The 23,924-nt window shown below is 36.3% G+C and overlaps 1 long non-coding RNA gene across 3 annotated transcripts in view; it reads right to left on the bottom strand.

The window, feature by feature from the left end:
- Positions 1-4,393: 4,393 nt before the first annotated feature.
- LOC105438688 overlaps positions 4,394-23,924 on the bottom strand; it is a 50,502-nt gene continuing 30,971 nt past the window's right edge. For 2 of the 3 annotated variants that reach the window (XR_004063624.1, XR_004063622.1), the window contains exons 3-9: positions 21,956-22,121; positions 20,669-20,826; positions 11,730-11,915; positions 10,393-10,538; positions 8,735-8,903; positions 7,989-8,116; positions 4,394-6,950 (exon numbers count right to left, since the gene is read on the bottom strand). This is a non-coding gene — a long non-coding RNA (serine/threonine-protein kinase 25). Of the gene's footprint in view, positions 6,951-7,984; positions 8,117-8,734; positions 8,904-10,392; positions 10,539-11,729; positions 11,916-20,668; positions 20,827-21,955; positions 22,122-23,924 lie in introns of those variants that run through there. The other variant, XR_004063623.1, reaches the window with a different exon arrangement.

Genomic DNA, 23,924 nt, shown 5'->3' with positions numbered 1-23,924 from the left:
AAGGTAATACAAAGTTTTGGTATGGGGTCACGAATTTGGTTCAAATGAACATATTGAAAGCAATGCGATCCTACAATATTCAATGATCGTTGTCGGGGTCGAAATCGATACTTTTGGAGTCACCGAGGCCCATAGTTTTAACCACTATCTCAAATAGAAGGCAAGGTATATTTGTTTTATATCCTGCATCAACAATCTATTCATAACAAATAAAAAAATAACATTTTGGGAATTTAGAATTTTTTTAAAATGTCAATTTTTGTCTAAAAAAGATTTTAAATATTTGATCCAAAAAAAATTTTCAACTCCCAAATAGTACTTGATACAGAATATAACATGAAATAATAGAGCAATCTTTCAATACACTTTCACACAACACAAAAACAAGAGACGCAAAGACAGGTAGTACTTTCATCGTCAGTTCTTCATTTGTACATAACCATTTTGACAAAAAATAATTACAATGGTTTTCTTTCAACTACGTTTTGATTTGTATGAAAACAAGACAGAAGAAAGAAAACAGAATCATCGAGCAAAGCAAAAAACAAATACTGATTTTAAAAAAGAGAAGTTTTTGTTTCTTTCTATAATATTACAAAGTCAAGATGACAGGTATTAGTCACACTTAAAGTAAATATAAATGGTTGTCTATTGGTTGATATTTGGCATAAACTACACCAGGAAAAGTATCATGAGCAAAACATTTGTTCCATTTTCTTCTAGGTTAATATAAACTTTTGCTCTTTTTAAATCCCATCATGAAATTTGGGATTCCACCTCAACATGTTCATCTTGTATCAGAAGTTCCAAGATTTGTTTAACCCTGGGCTAAATATCTATGGTATACCATAAAAGGGTGTGAGTTAGAAAGAAAAATACACACAGACTGAGGACAATCCAATGTATACTGAAAGCCAGGAGGGTGTTACAGTAACTCATGTCCTCACAGTAATTATTAAACACCCTCTTGGCTTTGAGTCAACATTATTTGTTTAATATTTCGAGCCGAAAATATTTCTTGTTTGAATTTTGAGCCGACGATATCATGGATTATATACTCATTTTCCCAGGGAGCATTTATGAAATGCACTCAAAAAGAAACATAAATCTTTATTTACTTTTATAAAGTACTATCTCAATCTTTGTAATTGTACTCGACTGTATTAGACCTGTATTGTTCAATGTGTGACAGAATTTGCATGATTAATTGCTCGAGTTCATAGCAAGTTCAACTAAAGTCCATTAGGAGAGCCGCCATCCACAAGAAGGATCATATTTGTTTCACAACCACATCTAAACTGCAAATAAAACCTCTTTCTCATGAAGAAAAACCGGTACTTGTACATGTGTGCATGTTACAAATCAATCATTTTTCATGTATAAAAAATCATACTTCCCTAATCATAGGAAATATGCTTCCTTTCAATTTAAAAAAAAAAGTAATACTCTACAAATCTACAAGTTTTACCACCACCCCTATTCACAATTGTATATCATCTTGCTATAATGGAAACAAATAAATAAAGATAATTTTAAAAGCTTTACATTTTAAGAAAGAAATCCCAGATAAACAAGCATATGTCTTACTTGACAGATAATTATCTATTTATAAGAGACAACATTTGTTGTATCAATGCTCTTAAATCTCATTGAAAAAAGGTTGTTTTTCCAAGTTAAACATTCCAAACATACAAAGACTAATCACTATGAAGTAAGAGAAAAATACAAAAAAAAATGATAAATCTGCAACCATGCAAGCAAGTATGTAATTAGTAAATATTATTAATTAAAAAAAGGACCAACCTATATGTAAAACAAAAGTCAGACTATAACAAGAAAAAATACTTCCTTCTCTCAACTTTACAATGAGATCTGTATGAGGACCATGTTGCTGGTACAACTATAAATACCACAAAAACAATGTTACATGTGGCATGGAAAATCCTCATGGTCCTAGAAATACAAAATAGATTCAATCACATAAGCTGAAATACATATCAAAATATCTAATGACCTAGAGATAAATACCATCAAAATTACTCGGTACAAAATAGGCTTCAATTGGACCAGATTTCTGTCAGTCGAATTAGAAAATGTACAAACTCATTTGCATACAAGTTACATATCATCGTGTTATAGAATATCAGATAATTAGTCAAACATTGAAGGGACATTATGTTCTTCATTGTAAGTTTTTAAAAACGAGAGAATTTAATACATGGTAATAAATGACATGCAACATCACATCAAATATGTTACATAAAAGGATTATTATCAATTCATACTCCAATAAGAAGATGAATATTAATGACCATTGGAAGGAGATAGTTTGCACACAGAAATGAAGAAATAATATATGTTGAGAATGATGAATATTCAGAGAGCTCTGTAAATTAGACACTTAAAGATAAAGTTGAGTTCTGGGAAGAGGTGAACAATAATTTGTGAGCGTTGTCATTGTTATTATGCAAGTGTGGAAGAACATCAGATAAATCATGTTCCCTGAAAAGCATGGCTCTTCAAATGCTTTCATATTCTAGATATGGCATCTAACATCGTAAAAATCGGGACAGATTTTTACGCCACTTGTTTGTGTAGTCCCATATACATCTTTCTGTGTACAGTGCTTGTAACTTTACCAAGACTGGGCCAGATTTCTTATCATTTTAATGATTCCAGAACCTTGCAATACATACAAATATTTATATGCTAGCTGATCAACCTTTTCTGATCGATTCCACATCGTTTCTTTCACAATGCAATCGGATGACCAGAACTCAACTTTATCTTTAAAGAAACAGAATGTGTTACCAAATTCAAACCTGTTGCAGCACTCTGAATAATTTGTGCAAAGAAAATAATACAAACTGAATTTCAAACACAAAAATAATAGCTATGATTCAAAGAATGTACATAAACTCTCTCATAATTTAACAAATCAAGCCTTCAAGGGGCCTACTGCTTCTGAGCGAATCAGTAAAAACACAACCATATAACTTTAATCCTATCTTCAAGATAATGCTGCTTCAAATTTGGTTACTCTATTCCGCTGCGACACAGCTTCATGCAAAGTAAATTCAGTTGAAGCCTTTTACAATTCACTACTTCTTTCTCTCTGTTCAATAAGGCATTATACTGCTTGACTAAATCACATGATGAATGTTGAGGGCCATAAGGGTACTTTTGTACTTAAAATGCGGATAATTTGCAAGAGTCATCTAGACTCTCAGCTGCTGAAAAACGTTTTGCAGTAGCTGCATAAGAGACTTGGAACAGCATCCCTCTTTCCATAAGGGAAATTACCTGTCTTGCCACCTTCAAAAGATCCCTCAAAACTCACCTTTTCCCCCCAATGATCTATGTGATATACTTCCTGTACTGTACATTTTTGTCCTTTTTTCATATGTTTGTATTTGTAAGCGCTATGGTACTTACCGGTATTGTTTTTAGCGCTCCTAAATATTCAATATTATTATAATTATTATGGAAAATACATAGTATGTTAACGACACAGGATTGAGATTGGGATTATGCATTGCATGGGCTACATTGTAAGTCAGCACCCCAAAGTGACTCTGTGACTGAGTAGGTTCAATGTCAGATGGTAATACAGTGTGTGGAGCTTGAAGAGTGTTCACTTTCATACTTCAACACACAATAAAGGCCCTTCTGGATCTGAACGTCAGATGACATGTCCTTAAGCAAGACATATTAGTCTACATACGCCACTCTCCACCCAGGTAAAGCTAATAGGTTCCGGGTAGGAAAAAATTCATTGAATGCTTCATTGCCTCCCTCTCTAGGGTATCTCAGCTAAAGCCAACTTTGGAACAAACTTCCCCATAAAATACACGAGTCCCAACTTTAGAAAACTTCAAGATTAAACTTAAAACTTATCTGTTCAATATGTAATCAAATTATATTTTGTTTGTTTATTTATAAAGTGCTATGTAAAGATCAATTGTTATCATTATCATTATATACATTGTTATTAGAATTATGTATCCTGTATAATATTGTTGTAGGTTAACGTTACTTTGTATTTTTGTTGAGTGCTTAGAAACATTTTATTAAGTGATTTATGTAATAATAAAATGTAATATATTATTATTATTATCAGGTATTATTCATCACTTTGTATCATTAAGAAGAATGCTTCATTGTATGGCCATGTGGGCATGAGTGTGTCTTTGTTTCAAAACCAATGTGATGACATGAATCACATGACTTCTATGATTGCAGGTCACATGATCACATGATTGCAGGTTTCTGATGAGAAGTAGTGAATTGGAAGAGGACAAGCCTCTTTGACCTTTGACCTTAACAGGTAGAGAAGTACCATGCTCTCATCTTACGGTAGTTTGTAACAGTCCCAAACAGAATGAAATATATATATACATGGAGAGTGTGATTCTGTAGCTCATTCATTTGGTATCATTACGTAGTAAAGATCATGGAAGTTGATTCAGAATTGTATCGCACACAACTGATTATTGCATATTGTGAGAGGTGCACTTGCAATGACAAAATCCTGATAACCGGGCTTTTATCATCACACTTGATTTATAAAAAAAAACAGCCATCCTTTTTAATTCATATTGTCAAGCAAATTACTTCAAGTATCGTTTTAAATTATAACAATGATGGAATTGCTTCTGGGATATCAGAAATGCAAGAGCACGTAATCTCAAAACAATCTAACCCTCAATTGATTCATAAATACACAGATTGGACTTGAAGATGAAATAGGCCATTTACGATTCTGAAATGAAATCAATAGCACAAAAGTGAAAATATGGTATAGGTGCTGTATGAATAAGAATCTGCTTGAGATTAACTTTGAGGTTAACTTTGAGAAGAAACAACTTAAAATAAAAGCATCTTGACGTTGGGTTACAAACCTCAAACCTGTTTCCATCAAGGATGAATAACTTATTGCATCTGAGAGGTCAGAGGTCAATATGCAAACGATAAACCTACATCAATGAAATTCATCTAATATGAAATTATATTCAGTCTATCATACCAAAATCTGATTGACATAAGGAATAAATACAACCACATCTGTTCCTTCTTTACAACACACATACATGGAGAAGGAAAAAAAAAAATCATAATACGATGACAGAACATTTCAAACTCATTATCAAATTGATGAAAGAGAGACTGGAACCTACCAACATGGAAGCCTAAATCTACATGTACATCATAAGCACATCTCAAATATTACTATCATTCTCAACAAACCTGGCCACATGTTTACCCCAACAGTGTTTGTCTTTGTTTGTCTGTGTCTGTCTATTTGTCTGTATGTGTGTGTGTGTTCATTTCTAGGGGATTTTCCCTGCCCATCAGCAGCTCTTCTGTCTAATCGATGCCCAATACATATTCAGAATACTCATAAATCACAGACCAAATAATTTTGAATTCAGGCTGTCTGATCACTAAGGTTTACAAATGTTAGATAGTACAACAAAGTTGAACTCTGGTGCCAAATACCTTGAGCGTATTGCTGCCATTGTAAGGAAAGCAGAATTGTCTTTTGTTTTTGTTAACACCTTTATAATCGTTAATAGTGTATATTATGCTGTAAATTCAGAATATTCTGTTTAAAAATAAGCCTGGAAAATGATGAGTTCTTTCTGTAAACAGAAAGAAACTTGCTTTCATTTAAACACTGTTAGGGCATCTCCCTATGGCCATACAATAATATTGGGGTTATATGAGAGATAGAAATAGTATGCAAAAATATATATATATTTATATGTCAAAATGAGTATATTACACTGATGATTATCTATCAGATGTATTAGTGTAAGTAAGATTATGTTGAAGATCAAACTAGGGTCTGTGTTACAGTGAGGAAAAGAGAAGAATTAATGGATGTATTACCCTATACAAGAGCTACAGTGTAAATGTATGGTTACTCAGTAACACTGTATCATATTAAATTGTAGCGAGACAGAGCTAAGCAGTATAGTTGCATTGTAACAGGGATATTACAATCTTATAGCATACAACCCGAAAATGAAGATAAGGGTTCCTCGCAAAAGCAAAGGTTGCGGGACGATCCTTTCTTTCATGAACATGCACAAATTCACAGAAGGGTTTTTCCGCAAGTGTTTGTCATAACGACTCTCCATGAAGCCGAGTCTACAAGCATCAAATGTAATGAAAATCCAGCCAGATACATATACTATTTCTACTGTCATTACTGTAGACTGGAACAAGAGAGTGTTATGATGTTAATAATGTCTGTCTGAAGGCTATTTCTTGTGACACCGTTCTTAGCAGTACCAATGGAGGGAGACACGTCTACATGCTGTACTAGAACTGGAGTAAGGCATTTCTACTAATCATCTCTCACTCTGGCTGTAACTCTTCTATGAAAGCGAATGGACACATCAATCAATCACTTCTGTCTCCTTTAAACAAGAAACTTCTTTCTCTCCAATGCTGACAAATCCTGAAAAGATTAGCCATTAACCGGTTGACTACTGAATTCATTCATTGTCATAGGCTTTATACAAGAGCCACAAGGTTCCAGTAAGCAATGGGTTAAGCATCTCAAAGCACACACTCTACCGCTTGATAATCATCACACATCCTTCTTTACAGCTTGGTATCGATGATACGCCCTTTCTGAAAAATGCCCTTCTCTGTTGATATCATCAATGACATCCTAATCTCTTCCTTGCCATCTAGCATCTGAACCAGTACAATGACACGAATGCCTGCCGCAAAGAAGTCACCACCGATGAGGACACAATGGTGTCTTGTGCCGCATTATTGACCGTGCTCATCATTGTTCATACAGTCTTGGCTTGCTTGCTCATGCTTGGCTTGCTGGTACAGTTCTGTTCACGAGCATGACACGATGGCTGCTGGTGGGTGGGGGTGTGATGATTGGTTAATGTTGACCTGATCTTGACACTGATGGTCTTGGAGGACTGGGAAGGGAAAAATGAGAAGATATGCAATTAATAATCGAATTATTCATACCCTTACCAAGTTGTATAATGTTTAATTATGTGCCAAACTGATGTTGTCCCGATTGATATGTCTTGAGAATGTGATATCTCAAAGCTTACATCTTCAAGTATTCAACAAAGGCCCTAATTCAGTCAGTCCAACTTTCATTCTTGAGAAATGAAAAACACAAAAACATCAAATTTGCAATGGGTATGAATCATTCAGGTGTTAAAGCTTTTACCTTGAACTCTGGTATGGGAATCGTATTTTGAGAGAAAATTGCTATGATTTGTTCTGGATTGTTTATCCTGCAGTAAATGGGTTGTTTAAACCAGTGAAATAAAAACTTACTGGGCATCATCTTCAATAAAACTTCCATTTGCACACAGTGACCTTGGTTAAGCACATGGCCTACTTACCCGGATTTCCTTATCTTTCTAAGTTCATATCTCAGCCACTATACATTTTCTACCTAAATTGTTTGGCACATGTCATTTATTTTTAATCTCTAACATTCAGTGTTAGTTTCGATGGATTCTGTGAGAATTTATATTCTATATTTACTAGAACTCAAGTTTATAGCTAGGACAAAGTTGAGAGTGTTTTACATGATTGACAAAACTTTAAAAAATGAAGAGATATATTAAGAGCTGCATTCACAGTATAGTTTGGATTCTTAGCTTTGTTGTTTCACGGCCATTGATCAGTATGATTCAACCATCTTCAGGAGAACAACTAGCAAACTTGCCTACCAAACAATCCAATGTGCAGATCACTCTTTTAAAGATGTGATTATTTTGTAGACTGCATCCCTTTATAGGCAACAAGTAGTATCAATTTTCTTCTATTCAACAAAGTAACACTTTATAACACCACTATAACACTGGTTTTGATGCTGCTTGTAAGTATCGGCTTGCATGGTGATGCAGATTTACAGAAGGCTTGCGGATGCATCATGTGAGAGAGAAAGAGTACTCCTCAATCCCCCCTCTCTGTATATCACTGGTTTTGTTTACCTTTCTACTCTAGAGACAACCTGACTGACTAATCTATCACAGATTCCTGGACTCGACTCTTCTGCCATATCAAAGCTGTTCTGAAGCTCATCGATGGCACCGGATAAACCCTCATTCTTGCGCTTGAGCTGAAGTCAAAACAAACAGAGCATTATTTGAAATAATAATAATAATAATAATAATAATAAAAATAATAATAGTTCGTTCTTTTATAGCGCATTTCAGGACCAAAGGCCCTCTAAAAGCGCTTTACAATGTACGTTTACATAACAATAACTCGAAGCATTCATCAAAAAGGTGAGTTTTCAGCGCTCTCTAAATCAGTCATGGAGCGTAGCGACACTGGGAGAGCGTTCCAAAGCTGTAATATCCACAAATATGTAATATCCGCAGATAATTTTTAAATTCATAATAATGTTATAGAAATACTAAGTTCGTTATTATATGTGAATATGAAAATTACATTTTGACATGAACTTATTGTTTGTATATTTCTACTAAATCTTACATATATGTGTTCTTTGTTATTCAGTTATTGTATTTGGAAAAATGCAGAAATCAAATTGATTCAAATCAAATAGGGTTAATACTTTCTTTTAAAACATAAGATAAATACAGCACATCAAAAAAAAAATATATTGACGAGTGGCTGAAAGAACTTGGAAAATTCATTAAAAGGGACAATTCAGGAAAGGTCAAGAGACTGTAAAACTTTCCACCACCACCGCCTACTACCTGCTACTTACATCTCTGAGTATAGGACCAAGGAGGGACTGAATGCACTCTGATTTAGGTTGTCTTCTAGGGATAGATTCAACTGGTTCAGGATGAGGAGGCTCAGGAATGTACTGTGGTCCCCTGATCGTGTTCCCGTAGTCAAAATCAGGCAAGTTATTCTGAAGCGACTCATTAGGGCTGGAAAATCAAATACAAAGAAATAACAGTTACATCTACTTGTAAATACAACTTAAAGCTTATCAGTACTAGTGTAAAGGAGGGTTTAGACCACCATGCCAGGTCACTGGACAGGTGGTTATCTCATCAACTCAGCTCTCAAATAACATAAAAAAATGGTCACCGATTAGGCATTGTTTGTTATATAGAGGGTGCAAGTAGCTACAAGTAGTGCAATGGGCCTTTAATAATTACAGTTCTACCAGTATTAAGCCCTGACCTGTGCAAGGTTGTATTACCCCTAGCTTTAGCAGACAAGCTACTAAGGCTGTGCATAAGCGTGTAATTAGGTAGTCGTGTACATGTCCAGACATACGATCGCATACACGTGTACACGGCTGCCATGTTTTTGTTTTTTTGTTCTTCTTCAAATCAACTAATACCTAGCCTTTTTGGGGGTGGTTTTATTCACACAAAGTTGCTAAATATTGATTTTCAAGTCATCACAACACAGCAGTTTTCCATGAAATCACTGCTAAAAATAGTTAAAATGAAATTTGTGAATCACTTTCTACAAAACCATGTTTTTGCTTCCTTCCTAAGCACCAAGAACCCCATCTCAATATTACAAAATATAAAAAACCACAAGACAATGGAGGCAAAACTAGCTACACCCACTCTTCACTATTCTTCTTTGGTTTCGCTTTCCAATGTCTATCATTCTACTTGTGGCTAATTATCATTACTTTAATCCAGTTTCCCACGCGACAACAAACATGAAAGTATGAGGGAAACAGAACTGCTCATTAACTGTCAATTGAGATTTACAGCTACACAGTACAGTAATAACTGGAAAAAACCACATTTAAAGAGGAGAGACCTTGCCATTATCTTCAGTTTCTTCATTCTTCATCGAAGATTAATCCAAAAAAGAAATCAGAAGTTCATATTTATTACAGTATTTCATAGGCCCCCCTCCCCACCCTGAGAAAACTTTTTGACACAAAATAGCGATTTTGTGTGTGTGGTTGCTTCACATATATTGAGATGGCAGCTGTGACCAAACAGTCCCTTTAACAGCCAATATACAATATACGCTCCTACATAGCTTCAATTCCTTAAAGGTATAGACCCGTTCTGGTCATGCGATTGCATTGTGAGAGAAACGTTGTGGAATCGATCAGAAAAGGTTGACCGTCTAGAATATAAGTATTGGTGTGTACTGCAAGGTTCTGGAATCATCAAGCACTGTACACAGAAAGATGTATATGGGACTACTCTGAATCTATTCAGTCCAGATAGATATAATAATTTACCAAATATATCAATCAGTAGGCGGTTTCCCAGCAAAATTTGTATCATCATGTATTAGTCAAAACATATTCTTTCACATGATTGGTGTTAAGAGTTTTCATTTCAAAACTGGTCTTTACCTTTAAATTTTACAGAAAAAATATTTAAATGAAAGTATTTTGAGCCCCTGGAGGAGAGCTCCTAGACGAAAACTTACAATTCATTATCCTCTGGGTCTGAGTCCGGCGAGTCGTTACCCTCTGCCTTCCACCTCTTATAACGCTCAATCAGCTCTGTCAGGTAGGAGGTTCTCTTTGCTTGCTTGATGAAGCGGTGTTTTAGTAGCTCCTTGGCTGTCGGCCGCTGGAACATACAAGATAACACAAGGATTAGAAAGTACAAATACCTGTACAACAGTCACAAATGCATTGGGAATCAGATGAGACATTATTGATAAATAACTGCTTGTGTAGCCTCATTATTAACAGCGTTGTTAGTGATAATAATAGCTAAGTACTTTTTGTACAGGTTTCCGAAGATCCTTTATCCCCGACTCCATTCATCTTTTCAATTCCAAAGCAAAACGTGTTTGACTACTATGAACCTACCATTTAATGTATCAATATAAATGTATATGCCATGAATACTGCATCCAACTATTTACTAACGTTTGAGCCAGTAACTACAACTTATGTGTCATCAATAAACTTAACAATAATAACGATGCCGGTATTAATTATACTATTGAAAATGGTAATCAATAATAATAATAATAATAATAATAATTCATGTATTTATTATCATTTTAAGATTTAATATGGAATAATCAATGAATATTAAATAATTTAGCTTCATATTTTGTAAAATGGAATCTGATATTATCTCTTCAACCACCATACTGCCATATATACAGTGGCTTACTCACATATTATCTCATTCTTTATGTATGCTTATCATAATGTTCATGTTTATCACTGTCTTGTAATATTTCATGTATATATTTGTATTGTAATACTCTGTAACCAGTGGAAAACAAATTTCCTGTAAAGGACAATAAATTCTTATACTTATACTTATACTTACAGGTATTTTGCTATGGAATAGATTTTAGATTTGGAGATGGAAATTGAGATTTCTTTGTGTTCAATATATTCTGCATGACTCTTCTAGAATTCTGCTATTTCATGAATAAATGCAGTGGTTATAAGAATTGTTTGCATAAGTTGCTCCAAGGTCAAACATGGTTTACACTTGATCTTGTGGAGCATTACCGGTACGCATCCAACTGAACAGATTAAAGTTAAGATAAAACCATAAGCTTTTGGGGGGTGAAACCCACTGTGGAAGTTAGAAATGTTATGTATTTGCAATACATTCAGACTGTGAAAACAGATGCACAATTCACAGACGTCATACACAATTAAAAAAAAATTGGGGTTATGTGATACGTGACAACCAGATGCTGGTCATTGTACGTCACGGACAGATACAGATACCATGGACCTACTTTATAGTGATACATGGAATTTGATGTTTGAAAGATGTTGAACTTACATGCCGTGGGTCTTTGTTTAAACAGACTTCTACAAAGTCCTTGAAGTTCTTGGTATAGCTGCCTTCTAGCTTGGGTGGGTTGTTCTTTGGGATGAGGAAGAGGACTCTCATGGGGTGAAGATCAGAGTTAGGGGGTTCCCCTTTAGCCAGCTCGATAGCTGTGATGCCTAAGGACCACATGTCAGCCTGAAAGAGAAACAAATAGACATGTATACATGTATATGTGTAAGACATTATATCATAAGGTGTGATATACACTTTACAAGAACGGCATATCAATAATATCATCACTATTATTATCATAATTGAAAAAAGAACCCTCAATAGACTGATTGAAGATCTTAGTAGGGGTTTCCCCCTTAGTCAGCTTGATGGTTAACTGGAAGAGAGGCATATACAATGTATAAGGCAGAGCTCCGCAGTCACAGACTCTGTTCAGTGGGAGTCAGGGCCGGTATTCAATTCAATACTACGCATAAGTAAGAAATTTACTTATCTCGTATTCAAATCGCATTTTAGACTTATACTTACGTAAGACAAAATCTAAGTAAAATACTTACTGATATACATACGGTCAATCAAAAGTTATGGGCAATTGATGCATTCCAATAAATGCTCGCTAACAAATTGTGCGCAGGTTATAATACTCTGTAAGAAAACCATATGCCTGCCAATCAAGGCATCCAAATAATTGGCTTAAAGGTATTACAAAGTTTTGGGAAATTTTGAAAAATGGGTGGATAGTTATTCTTTACAATTTTGATATATTTGGATGCCCCTGTGAATGTATTAAAAACACCAGAAATTTTAGCCCCTAAAACATTTCTGCTTTCGAGAAAAATTGAATATAAAAATTCACCGGTGCTCCCGGTAAATATTGATAAATTTCAAATAGCTCCTACGGCCGTAAAATGGTAGCTGCGACCATGAAAATCTCAGAGTATGTAGTTGTGGTAAATAATTTCCGAACGCGAATAGCTAATCGGTCGATTTTAGTCAATAGACATTGTTTTATAGCTTAATTAAAATCTTGACCTTGAGAGGGAGCTATTCAACATAAGGTGTTTATTATTTACAATTTCATAACTGTAGACTCGATTTCGACCGCGACAACGATCACTGAATATTGTAGGATCTCATACGCTTCCAATTTGTTCATTTAAACCAAATTCATGACCCCTTACCAAAACTTTGTATTACCTTTAAGTCTGGTAAGTCTGGCTTAGATTTAGAGTTAAATACTTAGCCAAAAGTGTGAATTGAATACCTAAATTGGCTAAGTATTTTATCTAAGCCAAATACTAAGTAAAAAGCTTGCATTTTGTACTTAAAGACTGTCAATACTACTGAGCCAGAAGGGATTGGACCACACAGCGAGGTCACTGACAGGTGGCTATCTCATTAACTCAGCTCTCAACTAACATAAGAAAAAGAGGATCATGGGGGACCAACTGGCACCGATTGGGGAAGTTTTCTATATATAGAGGGAGCAAGTAGCTACAAGTAGGACAGTGGGGCTTTAACTTTAAGTATTGAATTGAATACGGGACCAGGAGTGTGCACAGGGCCTCTCATTACTCTCCAAAATCTAAGTGTTCTGAAGGGCTGTATGCACTGGGTGCCTATGTTATGATGCCATTTTGTTTTTGATTCTGGGTTTTTACATACCGTATATGAAAAATTATACTTTTTACAATATTTTCTTCCACTTCCCTTTTTTTAACTCATCATACACTTTCTAGCTAGTAAATATTAATGTTGTGTTTGAAAAAGCCCTCTGCTCAATCATGTTTAAAGGTAAAGACCAGTTTTGGAAACGCCCCAATTTCAAAAAATGAAATGGAAGCTCCTATTACCAATGATGTGAAAGAATATGTTTTAACTAATACATGATGATACAAATTTTCCTGGGAAACCGCCTACATGTACTAATTGATATATTTGGTAAATTAGTTTATCTATTGTTATGTGAGAGATAAACGCATGTGTCGCGCACATGTGCATAGTCCCATATACATCTTTCTGGGTACAGTGTTTGTAACTTTACCAAGACTGGGCCAAATTTCTTATCATTTTGATGATTCCAGAACCTTGCAGTACACACCCAATGCTTATATGCTAGATGATTAACCTTTTCTGATCTAGTGCACAACGTTTCTTTCACAATGCAATCGCATGACAAGAACTGGTCTTTATCGTTAAACATACACAAACTTGTACACATCCCAAACACATATGTATGCGTGACAGACGATGTAATCCTAAAATCCCTTCCTTAGTCAGATAATACACCAGGATGTAGATTGAATAAACTATAATAAAGATCTCCAAGACAGAAAGGTTAATTATAGAATATGTTGAGATTTATTTAACGCCATTTCAAAAAGGGATTTTCCCCTTTTTCCACGGAATTGGCATTCCATACAATTATAAATCTTCCCAGTTTGTAAATGAGAAAAGAGACAAAAGATGCTACAGATCACTGAATATCTTTATGTACTCGACGCCTATACACTGATTGCCTCAACGAGCATGTACAGTACAATTTCTGTATCGGAAGACTAGCACGTAAATCCTGGGGGGGGGGGGGTACTCACATGTTAGGACATACAAGGGTATGCCGCTCTTAAGGGTCACTTTTTCACACAAAAATTGCTAAACATGGGTCTGTTTTTTTAATTTTCAAATATTTGCAAAATGACAAGCACCCAAAAATTGTGAAAAATGGGTCTTTTTCAAGAAAAATCCCCCAAAATGACCCCTAATAATGGGTAGGGGCTTGGAAGCTTTAGCGGCACACCATAAGTTACATAATAATATGAGCATTCCTTGTACCTCATGAAAGGTACAATCGTACATATATGTATGTACAATGTATATATTGGTATGACCCCAACATTAAATTTTTCTCATATTTCTAATTCTAGTACGGTAACCAACAGGACAATTCCACCATTAGGAAGTGGAAGAAGAAGTGGCAGAAGAAGTGGCAATACAACATCTTTTTCTTTTAGGCCTAACGGCCATGACTCAACAAGATTTACATCTACATCTACATGTAGACATGTCCTTGTACATGATCTGCTCACATCCAGAAGGACCTTTGCTCTATGTATGAATCAATGCCTTTCTAGCTCTTACTAGAGGATACATAGCAACATTTTATCTATCGACTTTCGGGTGTCAACATAAAAAAAATGTTCGTCCAGGTACAAAGCCCACATTATCTCTTTAATAACTAAATTGTGAATGCTTTCAGTTTCAACTGACTAAGTTTCTGAACAGCAAACCACAGCTCATGTACACATGTATTGGCCTACATTTCATGTCCACCAGGTTCAGATTTTAAACAGAATTACATGTATATGCTTACGTAAATTTATCTTAAAATACTTGGGTACAATGTACATACAGGTATGTATGAATATTGTTCATGTTTACAAGGTCTTCTTTAATCAAGGATCATTCAATACCAACAAAAATTATATAAATGAATCTCAAGAAAGGTGCAGGTACCTTGTGAATATGTATTTTATTTATACATGTAAGTGCGTGACTGGTGAACAACAACGTTACATGCAGCCAGCTCATAGGCCTACATGTCAGGTATAATGCGTCATATGCACGGTGGATATCCTCTACTCACTAACTGCAATTATTCTCAAACTATCCACTGTGCCAATATTTGTATGGATGTTATTATTATTCTAAAACCAATACAGGAAGCAAGTCTGGACATTAATTATCCAGTTGTGATATTCATGTAAACAACAATACAGTAACTACATGTACATTCTATGATTTCTATCGCTGCAGTCTGCACCTTGTACTTGTATTAAAGGGATTGTGTATCTTTGCCTCAGATTCTCTAAAAAATCCTGGATTTAGCTCATGCTGTAATCTAAATCATAATTATAAACCTTTAGGTAAGTCAGGAATCACATGACTTTTACAAGCCTGTCTGATTATTAAGATATTTATGATTGGAATAAGATATTTCAAAACCATTTTCCCAACACTTTTTATAACACTACAGTCCATTAGGGAAAAGGAGTATGATAAAACCGGTTACTCAAGATATTTACTTTTTTGAAGCGCCTTTTTTTTTAGGGCTTCAATAATACACCAAATCGCAGACACTGATACACATAGGGCCATGCATCTCAAATTTGTATAACTGGAAACAATGTTAAACAATGCCTTCAATACAAATTTCATGAAGGTACTTCTGTCATGAACTTTGTTTACTTTACAGGCGTTTTCTTTAAAAATACATTTATTTTGGAACACCGGAGCACAATGCAAATATACACATGAGTAATCGTCCATACAGAATTGTCAACCTACTCTTACCAAAGAATCTCAAGCCAGGCGGTCATTTCTCTTTCAATATGAAGCAATCACAACAACAAAAACACACACAAACAAAAGAGATAAATAGAGAGGGAGGGGGAGGGGGATGACATATTTTACCAGTAATGTTTTTGTTTAATTAGACGGCCTAGAAACTTGACAAGAACGATGATTAATAGCAAATATATTGATTCTTTCGCCTACCTATACCATTGTATACTTCAGTATAACTTGTAGGCCCTACCAGTACTTTTTTCACAAGGGTACAAATTGAGATTTTATGGTCTGTTTGAATTTAGAAAATCTTTAAATTTATCAATTGAGAAGGGGGGTCCTCAGCTCTGGGCCCCTGGAAAATGTCAAGCCCTAGCATATGGATGCAAAGTATGAATACAACAAGTATACAGTTAATTAAATTGCATTATTTAAAGTTCTTAATAAAACTATCAGTACAGGTATATGTGCATGTATTATCTACCTATTTGTAATTAGCATTTCAATGGCAGAAGCTGAATGTGTACACGAATATGTACTGTACACATAGGGCGCGTTTATCAAGGCTTGCCACTAGATATGTACATATCGTACCCCACATCAAACCCCACTATCGAACCTCACTATACAATCGTGATTTGCGGGATGTCGCATTTATCGTCCCTTCACGATTCAAAATAAAGGCCTTGTGTCTGCCCAGCTGTTTTGACCCGGGAAGCAGACAGTTTCTCGGAGGTCATCTTCACACACATGCTTGTACACAACACCTGGGGGGTCCTATTTGTATGTGAGGTTCTAAACGGCTTTGCGTTTATCGATCTCTCAGAAACATGATTCTCGCTGTATGTCACATTCAAAACGCACCTTTTTGCGTATTTAGATATGCCCATATCTAAAGACGTTTGAAAAAGGCTTTGCGTTTATCAACTTCTAAATTTGCCTGAAAGACGTTTGAGAAACCTGATTCTAGCCAAAAATTTGCTAGATAAACGCAACCAAAGACTTACACAACTACGCAGCCTAGAAAGTTGATGAAAGCAACCTTCAAAATAAGAAAAAAGTTCATGGATGCAAGTTTTACAACCTTCTTCTACTACTATCGCCAGTACCCTTCACCAACCAAAGATAACAGGATGCTCCACAAAAGTGCAATGTTAGGCGCATTTATACTGTCAAATACCTCATTTTGAAAAGTCGCGATGTTTCGTGCACCCGGTTACACTTGTGCTGAAACATCACCGACGGAGCTGTTCAGCGATGTTTTGGCGTGTTTCGGTTGGTAATGCGCATGTGCAGTCTTCCCGACCTTTGACCCCGGCCTGCTATAAGATTTTTAGCGCGCGCAATTTCCAGCTAGCGCTATAGCTAGCTAAATAGCGATACATCCCATGCGCATGCATGCGATATGTTTTGTTTATCTCGCGTGTAGTATTTGAGGCAAGAGTGGATAAGTTACGAAGTACGGACTACGGCTGCTGATTCAGTTTTCCCAAATTCAATCGAAATCTAGTAACAAACGATATGGGAAGGTTAAGAAAATCATCGTTGTTAATTGTTAATTTCATGCTTTCACTGAAGCCCTTTTCCCCACGTTTGCAGGGACGCTTGGAAGTCTGGTGGAGGAGCTCTCCCTGCCTCCACATCGAAATCAAGAACTTCATCTCATCATCAGTCCAATGGGAATTGTTCACTTCCATATTAATTAATCTAACAAAACACTCAAATACTACTACTAGACAGATATGGCCAGACGGGAATAACGAAGATTGAATAAAGGATGAGTTAACGGAATTGGAACAAACGGAGCTGAATGAACGGATAACACGCGCGACGATGGAAATGCTATAAATATCACACGGGAAGAACGTGGTTTAAAAGAGCGCGGGTAACAATCCGGAAGTGCCGGAAGTCACGTGCCTAACATCGCGATGTTACAACTGCGAGCGGTTATACTTGCCAAACACGCCAAAACACGCCAAAAGATCACACTTCGTTTTGGAATGTTTGGGGCTTGGCATGTCTGCCGGTAAAGCGTAGTTGCCCTTGGTAACATCGCGGCCAGGCTCCGGTTTGGCATTTTTTGGCGTGTTTGGATGACAGTGTAACTGCCCCTGTTCTCAGCCTTTCAATCTAGATACATATCTCAGGTGCATAACACTGATATCCAGGGAGGGTCTATTACCCTTAGGCGCGTCTTCATCATCTCGAGATTGCCAAATAGCCCGCTATTTCTGATTTGGGAAATAATTCCGAAGTTACAAATCGCGTCTCCATCAGCTCAAGATTCGACGTAGAAACTTCAAACTCGACCTTGAGTAATTAGCTCAAGATATTTTGCTCAGCGTTCGCGCATAGTGCAAGTCTTCAGTCTGGTGAAAATGCACCGGACAAATAGCTGGTTATTTTGCAAACTATCCCAAGATATCTTGGGATGACAATCCCGTCCAAATATCCCGTTAATTGCAACTTTGGGCTGATGAAGATGCAAATTAGCTGGATAGTTTGCGATCTGGATAGTTCAAATAGAGGTATATTTGGCAATCTCGAGCTAGTGAAGATAGGCCTTGTGAAAATGACGAGGACAAGAGCAGATGACATTACAATATGCAAGGTTATCAAGGAGTGCAATGCACTTTACTACATGACACACCCACAATAAGGTTTCAATCATTCTACAAGGTTTTGTGGAGTTCAGTTTGTTCTTCTCCTTCTTCTTCAAGATAATCTGCCTCCTTCAATACTGAAGATTCTTGCAGATGCCATATATATTCGGCCTGATGTGGGCGTGCTGGTGGATCACTACAACTCTTATACGAATAGTGCAGTGGGTTCTTAACGTGCAATGGTGGTGACTCTCCTCTACACGGGGCAGTTTAGATTTACATGGAGATGGATTCAAAAGTACTCAGATTATACAAACTCAAAATTCTTGTCACATTTAATCTATAAAATTGTAAGAATTAAGGCCAAAATGCTAAGATTTTGAGAGATAAAGTGCAGGTAACCTGCATGTGAGATACCGTTTGCATGAACATGTAGTCTGGTATTATCTACTACCAGTATACACACACTTCTTTCACAAAAAAAGTTTGGATCAGATAATGGTACTGTAAGTTCTAATGATAAAAATATTCAGTGCACACTGTAAATCTAGTTTAGACTGTGTATACATGTACATGAAACAACAACAACAACAACATTACCATTCATCTGTGCTTGTAATCAATACATCATCTTCTGAGGATGATGGAGGCATATGGGTTTCCCATCTAACGGTATGAGGTGTGATATATTCTTAGGTACACTCCCTCGCACCCAGACATTCAATCTCCTTGATAGACAGCTGGTAATAAGATTGGCTTGTAATCTAGGCTCACCCCCATCCCCAGCCATCCTGCCTGGCCACACCTGATGGACTGGTATGAATCTCAAGCATGCATGGCTCAATATAAACAAGGCTATAGATAGATCAGCAACGGGATGCCCTCCTTCATCCCTACCGTTCTCTCTACATCCTCTCTTAAAGATATCTTTGGATTCTAGTGATGAATATGATCAAAGACAAATTCATACCAGATCCATCATACTCATCACCTAGTATTTGTCTGTTTGGAGCCAGAAGGGCATTAAAGATACTTGTTAGAATATTTGATATTCTTCAAGAATAAAAAACACTTTATGCTTGCATTTAATTCTGATACTGTAACCTGTTGAATATATTTTCAAAGAAAACTACAAACAAGTAAAAGATATAATTCCTAATAGTAAGGTCTTATGAAAAAGAGATAATTGCATAAATATTTTATAACATCCCTTCCCAAACATTTACTTCTTATCAAGGAATTTGACACAACAAACATACACATGAACCCTTATCTCATTTATCAAGCTATTTTATAGAGCTCAAACAACTTACAAATCAAAGGTTAGAAGACTATTTGACGCCCTGCCAGATCGCGCAGCTATATTAATCTTTGCTGATATTAAAATTAATAGCATGGTAAACAAACGGATGCATTTGTGAGGGCCTACCACTGCAACAGGAGATCCAGTATAAACATGAACTAGCCTAGCCAAATAATCATGAGGCCACTGATCTGCACATGTGTTTGATGAAGGAAGTTCAATGCTTTGAAGGATTTGTGAACAAGTACCCCCAAGACAAGTCTCCTTTGCCTCCATCTCACCCTGGTTAGAAACATATAGGGTATGATACTAACAGGGGTCTGTCTGGTGCCTGGTCCCCCCATTCAGTGTTAATAAGGGTACGCATGCATGTTCCCTCCCTTGAAAAACACCCCCCTAAGTCCGGTGTGTAAAGTCAATACGGGCCGGATTTTTGTGTATTACGAGCCAGACTTTGTTGCATGAATAGTACCCCTTTACCGGACATTTTTGGGAACATGAAAGTGGTCCCTCCGACCCCGGAGTGGGGGAAGGGGGCGGGTGCACATGAGCCACAAAACATAGCACTTAAATAGGGAAGCAGGGATGCATGCATACAGACCCTTACAATTACAATCCAGACCCCCTCCGACCACCCCCTCCGACCACCCCCTCCCCATAGCCTTGCCCCTACATGAGTCTCTTACCTTTGAGTCGTAAGCTGACTGTTTAATGACTTCAGGAGCCATCCAGAACGGTGTACCAACGAACGTATTTCTCTTTATCTGTGTCTCTGTGAGTTGACCGGCTACACCAAAGTCAGCCAGTTTGACATCGCCATTCTCAGACAGTAATACATTTGCAGCTGATCGATTGGAATAGAAAGAGAGACAGACAGAAAATCAATTTCAATCATTTTAATGTTAGATTTCAAGACATTGACATTTACGTTCTCGTAAGAACAGTCTGACTGTAAGATCTTTTGACAATATTATTGCCTCAGCCATTGAGTTAGGAACTTGAGAAAAGATATAAATTGACCACAGAATGTTTGTCATTGGATCAAACTGAAATGTTCTTGATCTTTTGCTCTTAATTTCTTTTCATCTTCCAGATGGTACAAGGAGGCCTGAAGAAATCTTAAATTAAAAAAAAAATTATATATATATATTTATGTTGGTTGGCGATAAGAAGGTAGTTACTAGTAATATCATTGACAATGCATAGCTATTAAGACCTCCTCACAGACAGCCAATGTTCCTCTGAATAACCTGGACCCTGTTACACAAAGGTTAGTAATCAATCGCATAATGACAATGACCAATCAAGATCATGGTTGCATGCACATATATTGTTCAAAGACCGACTATCGACCAATCAGAATCGTCATTTTAAATTTGAAACTGACTGCAAACCTCTGTGTTACGAAGCCCTGGTCTGGATCATTACCGTATGTCAAAGTATTTCATGGAAAGATCTGGGGGGCATTTCACAAAGATCCTAAGTTGAACTTATCTCTAAGTTGGACTTAACAATTTATGGAAAGCCGTTAGCATCTATGAAAACATTTTGTAAAAGTTATTTTAAAAGGCATAAAATGTTGATTCAAATCATTCATATTTTCTTTTATCATGGAGATTTCATGTTCTTGATGTGGAATTTATAAAAAGTCTAAAATACTTGAATTTTGCTTTTGAATGTATTTTATTTTAAGGCTACAAATAGCTCTCCATAATATTTAAGTCCAACTTAGAGTTAAGTCTAACTTGGGATCTTTGTGAAACACCCCCCTGGTTAAGAAAGAAAGCAGCAAGGTTAGTCTAAATGAGGAGGATGCTCGAGACATGAAGTAGTGGAGGAAGAGAGTGTTATCATGGTGTGAAAGTCATTAACACCTTGTTAGAGGGAAAATGCTGACTTTAATAAATGATGATGATGATGATGATGATGATGATGATGATGATGAGACAGTAGTGTTTCGATGTTGAGATTACCTTTGATATCTCTATGTATCTTCCTCTCACAGTGCAGATAATCTAATCCCTTGATGACTTCACGTAGGATGGTTGCAATGTAGATCTCATCCATTGCACCTGACTTGAGAAGATCTAAGGCGGACCCTCCTCCCAGGTACTCCATGATGATCCATAACTTGGTGCCCTGAAAACATCAACAATAGAAAAATGACATTTAGGATAGATGAATTTATAAAGTGGGAATACTAATCACATTACTATACAGTAGGCTTGCGGATGCACCATGTGACAGAGAGAGGGAGGATTGGGGTGTCCTGAAAAGGACTCACTGTAATCTTTTTTGAGGGTGTGTAGTCCTGAAAAGGACTGTTTGTGTAGTCTTGAAATAGACTGTTGGTTATCATTCTTAGCTTATAGTTCTAATGAGAACTATAGCGCCAATTGGAGAGGATGGATGGTGGGAATACTAATCACATTACACTTTACTGCAAATAAGCACAAATTTTCATCCACCACGAGCCAAACTTCCATGATAAGATTTTCATGGATTCAAGATTTTCTTCCTACTTACCGTAAACCTCTGTGTATAAGACGCACCCCCTGACTTTCATTTGTTTTCAGCGGCCAAAAAGTGCATCTTATACACAGATATTTACGGTATGTGCTTCACATGGGTCACGAGTGGCACATGTAGATCACTGTCTTGCTGAAAAGACCTAATATTGGAGTGGCAATCGTACCATGTATATGTATATGCGTTTGCATGAAAGTCTTTATGTAATAAATTGTACACACACATAAGAAAATACATTTATCAAATCTATTTTGTGGTATGTATTATTTTGTTCATCAAATTGTTTTGATATTTTCACTAATTATTGATTTTTCCTCCTTTGATTTTCAAGACAGATTGATGAATAATGTAACCAATGTTCTATGTCCTCACAGTACTATTCAAAAGAAAAGAATATGTTTTTTTTTCTACTTGTTGTTTTACTGCTTTGACACTGTGCAATGCCTGTAATGTAATTGTCAACATCTTCATGCCAGAATGCTTATCAAACAGCAGACAAATTCCATGATCACAAATGTCCATGAACTTTAATGTACATGTATTTGCTTTTGAAGCATGCATACACATGCTCATTTTCTCAAGGGCAATATGCATCCATATATAGTGGTATAATCACAACTTGACTCAAATATTGGAATATCATAATCTGTAAGCCAGTAGTAAAATTAATAATGCATGCTATGTACTAACATACAATGACAAAACAATCAACGACCAGTGATTCATGGCTGCATGATTACCTGCATAGTTGCCCCCAATGTCATGGCCATGAGGCTATAACTACACATGCACATTATAGCACTGGAGATTGCATTCTAGCTCAGAATTGGATGACATGTTTTCTGTCGAGAGCCAGAATCAGAAGGGCATTTTAAAACGTGTACAGTGGCTTCAATAAAAGCATAAAAGTGAATAATTAAAACAGATCCATGAGCAAAAGAGTGAGGAAAAATCCAATTAAATAAGGTAGAAAGTTCTACAATGTATAAACCTGTAATAAATCAATCAAACACAAGTTTTGTATTTAACTGTAATGATGACAGCAGAGAGGGTTTGATATTTATTTGTCACATCAGATTGTAGAGAAACAGAAAGTAGATCATGTAGGCCTACAAACATAGCATGAACACTTCAGAGTCTCAACAGCTCTTGACATTAAAGGGATCGTTTAACAATGTTAAATCTGAGATGCACGGCCCTACGTGTTATCAGTGTCTGTGATATGGTGTAATATTGAAGCCCTAAAAAATTGCGCTTCAAAATGATCATGAAGTGCCTCAAAAAAGTAAAAATCTTTGAGTGACTGGTTTTACCATACTCGTTTTCCCCAATAGACTGTAGTGTATGAAAACCGTGTGGCAAACGCAAAATTTGATTTCGATTTCCAATCATAAATATCTTGATAATCAGAAA

This window comes from Strongylocentrotus purpuratus, unplaced genomic scaffold (assembly GCF_000002235.5).
Source record: "Strongylocentrotus purpuratus isolate Spur 01 unplaced genomic scaffold, Spur_5.0 spur5_scaffold_12, whole genome shotgun sequence".
Taxonomy (NCBI): Eukaryota; Metazoa; Echinodermata; class Echinoidea; order Camarodonta; family Strongylocentrotidae; genus Strongylocentrotus; species Strongylocentrotus purpuratus.
Note: the sequence above shows the minus strand (reverse complement) of the source record. Positions and strands in the feature narration are given on the sequence as shown.